This window comes from Apium graveolens, chromosome 6 (assembly GCF_009905375.1).
Source record: "Apium graveolens cultivar Ventura chromosome 6, ASM990537v1, whole genome shotgun sequence".
Classification (NCBI taxonomy): Eukaryota; Viridiplantae; Streptophyta; class Magnoliopsida; order Apiales; family Apiaceae; genus Apium; species Apium graveolens.
The window spans coordinates 198,767,357-198,774,385 of NC_133652.1; positions in this window are offsets into that span (position 1 = coordinate 198,767,357).

A 7,029-nucleotide genomic window follows, 5' to 3' on the forward strand; every position below is an offset into this window, starting at 1 on the left:
GCGTTATCAAGGTAAATTTTTATTAACGTAACAGTTTGGTATAATTGCATGTTCATTTCTGTACATTATATGAGATTTTATGTTTTTTATGCAGGGCTTTGAAAAGTTACAACTCTGAAACCGGCAGGGGCAACAAGATGGCCAAGGCAAAGTTTCTTAGTGTAAGTACAATAGATCGAGTACCTAATATTTGTGCTTAATATATATGATTTATTTGACATGCCTGATTTGTCTTTTAATTAATGAAATAGGGATCTCCCAAACAACCCGGTGGGATTGAATGTGCGTATGTAATAATGCGATACATGAAAGAAATTATCGATGATGACAAGTTGAATTTTGCTAAAAAGGTATTACCTTGACGCTTCCAGTTTGCTATATACTGAGATATGGTTACTTTTCGATATGGTTACTTTTCATTCATGTACTGAATTTTGTTTGTTTCGAATTTGTAGTGGTTGGCCAAGACTCGATCGTGTTACAGCATTGAACAGCTAGATGAAGTTCGCATTGAGGCTCTGCAGTTCATCCAAGAGCATATCTGATCAATTCTTGTACTCAAGGTCTTTTCTTTTGCGTAGTCGTACATTTGGTAATTTAGACGGTTCTGTGTAGTAAGAATGTAAGTGTATAAATACTGGGGTTGCTGTATAGGTTTGCAAATGCTGGGGGTTGTACATTTGGTAATGTAGATTCTGTAGTTTTGAATGATTGATGCAGATGATGGGGTTGGTGTTGGTGATTTTTGGATGATTGATGCAGATGATGGGGTTGGTGTTGGTGGTTTTCGGATGATTGAATGGTTAAATGTATGAATGATTGACTGGTTAGATTTGTATGGATGCGTGTTTTCCAATGTTTTAGTTTTGGTTATGTAGTAAAGGACATCGGTTTTATTTATAACAAATGTCTATTAGTAACGAGTACATCGCTTTTTTAGAAAATTAGTGATGTAAAACTTTACACAATTTGGTCTATAAATTTCTTACACATCACTTTTAATTAAGAAAAGCTGATGTCAAAAAAGATAATGTACATCACTTTTAACCAAACAAAACTGATGTCAAAAAACGCAATGTACATCAGTTTAAGGGAAATAACTGATGTGAAAAACTAATATGTTCAAGTCTAAAGGATACATAGACATCACTTCATTCTAGAAAAAACTGATGTTTATACGCTTAATTAGACATCACCTTTTATTAAAGAAACAGATGTTTAATATGCCATTTTACATCACCTCTGTCAAAATTATCGATGTTTTTGTGACAAAAAACATAGCTCAATATATGTTTAATATGTTTTAATAGGTGTAATTTAGTTATTAAATAATTTTGTTATAGCATTTTTTGTGAAAAATCATCACATAGACATCAGTGTTTTTCACTAAAATCGATGTTTTTGTGACAAAAAACATAGCTCATGATATGTTTAACATGTTTAATTAGGTGTAATTTAGTTATTAAATAATTTACTTATAGCATTTTGTTTTAATAATCAACACATAGACATCTGTTTTTTAACTAAAATCGATGTCTAATCCAGTATAGACATCGGGTATTCACCGATGTCTAGAATAGACATCACCGACATCAACATCGGTTGGGAAACAGCATAGACATCGGCCAAAAAGCGATGTCTATGGACTTTTTTCTTGTAGTGAATCCTTGAGAAATTCTGAACAAATCCGCGATAATATCCCGCTAATCCCAAGAAACTTCTTACCTCTATTGGTGTTCTCAGACTTTTCCAATTTATAATTGCTTCAATCTTTGCTGGGTCCACTTTGATCTCTTCATTACTAACTATGTGTCCTAAGAATTGAACTTCCTGTAGCCAAAACTCACACTTCGAGAATTTAGCATATAACTTCTTTTTCCTTAAAATCTCCAAAGCTATTCTTAAATGTTCTGCATGATCCTCTTCTGTTTTTGAATAAATCAAAATATCGTCTATAAACACAATAACAAACTTGTCCAAGTATTCCTTGAAAATTTTGTTCATCAGGTCCATAAACGCTGCCGGGGCATTGGTCAATCCAAAAGACATCACTAAAAATTGATAATGTCCATACCTTGTCCTGAGAGCTGTCTTCGGTATATCTTCTGGCTTAATCTTTAGTTGATGATATCCCGATCTCAAATCGATCTTGGAGAAGTACTTGGCTCCTTTCAACTGGTCAAACAAATCATCAATTCTGGGTAACGGATACTTGTTCTTGATTGTAAGCTTGTTGAGCTCCCGATAATCGATGCACAGTCTCATACTTCCATCCTTTTTCTTGACAAATAGTACCGGTGCACCCCACAGAGATAATACTGGGTCTGATTACTCCTTCTTCTAACAACTCTTGCAATTGCTTTGTTAGTTCTTTCATCTCAACGGGCGTCATTCTGTATAGGGCCTTGGATACTGGTTCCGTTCCAGATGCTAAGTCGATCGCAAACAAAATTTCTCTATCCGGAGGAAGTCCTGGTAACTCATCGGGAAATACGTCTGGAAATTCATTAACTACTTGAATATCTTCAAGTTTTGCTGGCTCCTGCCTTTTATCAATCACAGAAGCAACGAAATGCTCGCATCCTTATCGTAGTAACTTCTTGGCTTGAGTCATCGTTAAGAATTTCGTTACTTGCTTCTGGCCCTTAAATGTGACTATCCTTTCGTCTGGCATCTTCACCATTACCTTCTTATTTCGACAATCTATCTGTGCATCGTGCTTTGATAACCAATCCATTCCTAAGATAACATCAAATTCTCCTAACTTAAATGGTATCAAATCAACACAAAATTTACTACCAGGAATCTCAATCTCACAATTCCCACAAACTTGATTAACAGATACACGCTCTTGATTTACTAATTCCACAGTCATTATTTCATTTTAATACTCAACTGGATAATTTAATTTACTAACAAAATCTTGAGAAATAAATGATCGAGTTGCTCCCGAATCTATCAACACTTTGGCACATAAAGAATTCACATTAAGCGTACCTGCCACAACATCAGTATCCTAGATAGCGTCCTTCACAAACATATCGAAAACTCTAGCCCTTGGAGTCTCATTCACCGCTGGGTAGATCCCATAATTCTCAATGCATTACTGACTGGGGCTGGTGTCTTGCAATCCCTGGATATATGTCCTGGCTTTCCATATTTAAAGCACGTAAATCCAATAGCTGGAACCTTAACTGCTGGATTCTGGATAGGTTGATCCTTGTTTGCTGACTCTTGCTAGCTGATTGCGGCAGTCCCTCGAATAGTGCCCTTTCTGATTACACTTGAAACATACCACGTTTAACTTATTACAGAACCCTCCATATTTCTTCCCACATACCTGACAATCTGGAAACATTAACCTCAACTGATTCGGCTGATTCACATTGCCTGGACGGTTGCCCTAACCTCCATAGCCTGCATTTTGCCTCATGAAGTTAAAATTTCTCTCTGGCTCAAACTTTCCCTTCTTAAAGTTTGGAAACTTCCCTGATTGTGACTGACCTTCATTCCCATCAAACTTCCTCTTCTTACTTTCCTTCTCCTTCTGTGACATCTCGCTCTCTGTCTCTGCAATCATGGCCTTCTGTACAGCTCCTGCATAGGTATCCAACTCAAAAATGGCTACCTTCCCTCTGATCCATGGCTTTAGACCTTGCTGGAATCTCTTAGCCTTCTTTCTAACAGTATCCTCATATGACGGCACATACCTTGACAACTCTTCAAATTTACTCTCATAATCCGCCACCGACATATTTCCTTGCTTTAACTCTAAAAACTTCAGCTCCCTATGATCCTGAACAAACTGGGGAAAATATTTTTCTAAAAACAATTCCTTAAACCTCTCCCAAGTAATAACATATGTACCTTCCAATGTCTTCACAGTCTCCCACCAATAGGTTGCCTTATTTTTCAAATAATAACTTGCAAATTCAACCTTCTGTTCTTCCTTCACTTTAACTAGAGCAAACGACTTCTCTATTTCCTTTACCCAAACATTTGCTTTAATCGGATCTAGGGAACCCTTGAATTCTGGTGGGTTTACCACCTGGAAAGTTTTGAAAGTTACCTTGGGATTGGTCTGTCTTTGTTGTTGTTGAGTCAGGTGAACTGTTTGTTGAGCCAAGATTTGAAGAATCTGGGCTATTGCTGGGTCTATGGGTCCTGGGTTTACATTCTGGTTTGGGTCATCTTGATTATTATTGTCGTTGTTGTTGGTTTCTTCATTCTGGGTGTTGGTGCGGGTATTTCTTCTGGGAGGCATTTTGTGTAAAGAATCAAACAACTTATTTAGCTTTTAAATCAAATCCTTTACATAAAAGAAAAGTTTTGTAAAACACAAATATCTCTTTTTGAAAACAGTTGTAACAGTTGGACCAAATAAATTGCATGCTTCTTTACAGAATATAAACAGTTAAGGGAACAGGGTATATGGTATCATAAGGGTATAACCGGTGCAATAAATAAAGTAAAATAAAACAGGTGCAGTAATGTAAATGACAATGCTGGAAAGGGAAAGGTACTGATATATATAGATAAAAAGTTTTAGGTAGTATAAGCGTAAAGACGCTTCGAAAGTAAAAGAAAAAAGGGTACAACAAACCTACTCACTAGTCATCAGATCTAGTCTATAAATACAACCCAAAAGTCTATTGATACATACTATACACTACTGTACATACTAAACATCCACAACAGCACTGGTCAACATCTCTCTCTCTCTCTGGATCTAACTCCAAGGAAACTCTGGTCCTCCAAGCCTCTCAAGGTCTTCCATCACCTCACTAGCCCATCCCATAAGTGCATCAGGGCCTCGACCAGGTAATGTAGCTCCATGTAGCCTAGCCTCAAGAATCCTGCGTGTCACATGGATCTCCACTCGAAGCTCCCTCACACCACGATCAACATCTGTAGTCCTGATGATATGCTGCAGCTCTCGGATCTGTGCCAATAACGAATCACGCTCCAATAAAAGAGCCTCATACCGATAATAAAGAACATGATGCAATGTAGACTGGAATGGGGCACCCGCAACTGAATGCCCAGTGGAATCTGAATCGGCTGATGGAGGTCCTCTGATAGGTGGCCTCATGCCTAGGGTGGACTAGCCTGCAGTGGTACGGGCTGTAACACAGGTGGAGGTAAAATAGCCAACACGGGTGAAAATACAGGACATGGATCCGAAGATGGTCCTCCAACTGAGGGCTCTGAGTGATCAGCTGGTACAGAGATGAAAGAGTCAGCCATCGCTGCTATCTGAAATCATATCGCAATATAAGAATCTTGAACGATAACGCGAATTATACTAATACATGTTATACCGTCGCACTCATCTTCTCAACGTTCTATCTTTCTATTTCCTTACTTCTAATCCTAACCCTCTACCCATTCCCGTCAACCTAGGCTTGTGTCAGTGACTTATAACCTGTAGCTCTGATACCAAACCTGTGGTGCCCTCCAAACCCGGGTCAGAAGTTTAGGGTCCACACACACATATACCTTATTTATAACCTGCTTATAACAATAGTAAAGACAATAATAATATGCAGTGACCCTACTTACCAACTACCACAGACCGCAACAGGTTAAAGTATGTACACAAGACACACACACATACACACACACACTTTATATTACAAACTTCCAAATCCCAGCTATTCAAACTCAGAACTGAATATTAAACATTATTATAAACTTTTACAAACTTAAACTATCTCAAAAGATGCCAGCTAGCTTAACTCAATCAACTTGGACCTCTAGCTCTCGTACTGGATTGAGGATACTCACTACCAACTGGTTCCTTCTTAACTGGAAAAGAACATAAACAACATCGCCCAAATGAGCTAACTAGCCCAGCAAGTCACAATGACAAGACTGAGAATAATGATCATCAAGTGAAAAAGGATTAAGGTATCAAGTGAACAAGGATTAATGATTTAGAACCGGATATTATATTTTTATTTTAAAAACCAAGGTTAGGCTGCTGATCAGCCACGCACTAACCCCAAGCAAAGCACACATCACTGCTCTAATTACTGGATCCAAGGCACACATTGTCCTAACTTGACCACTAATCTGGTCTGACCATGAATCTGGTCCACAATTTTATAAGAACAATTCAATTCTAACATAATAACAGATAAATAATGTAAAGCAATAAACAGAATCATAAACAACATCGGATATTCGATAATGAAATGGTTTCAATCTTCACAAATGATCCATATGGCAAATTCAAAGCTTGGCTGTTAGATAATGAAAGAATTGGAAAACAAAGGAATCAACGTTTCAAGGTTACAAGGATTTGGTCTTTCAAAGTATAAGGTACAATTGTTTGAATATGCAAGTAATTTGATTCAGTGTTTGGGAATTTAGTTTGTATGTATTTGTGGAGTGGTAGCGTATATTTGTAATTCGTATTTGGGTATACAACAATCAATGGTTTAGAAAGAATAAGGTTTACGGCTCAAGATCAATAGCTGGAATCATGGCTTAGGGTTCAGTGCTTCAAAGCACTTGCAATATAGAACATGACTATCAATCAACTACAATATATCTCGAGAAAGTTTAGAAAACTTGGCTGGTACTAGCTTGCTATACTGTACTAACTTCCAATCACAATTGTCTTACTCCTAGGCTATCTATTTCCCTTTCCTACGCCTTGCTTCTTCTGCTCACATAACATAAGTATTCATCAATACTCAACTCATACGACTCTATTTGGTAAACACTTTTATCTACCCTTCGTTTTACCCAAATCCGATTAACGGATTGAAAGTTACGCAATAAACAAGTAAACACCGAACATATAGATCGACAGTCAAACAACAAGTCACATATAGCACATAACACATCAAATAATCAATGACATAACATTTGTAAAGGAGTCTCGGGTCGTAAACATGCTTTCGAGTATTTAAAATGATTTTTAATACATTTTTCAGAATTAAAATGAGTCGTTAGATAAATTTTAAAGCAATAAATAGGGTTCGGTTGGCCAAATCTGGCTTCAAAACAATTTTATAATAA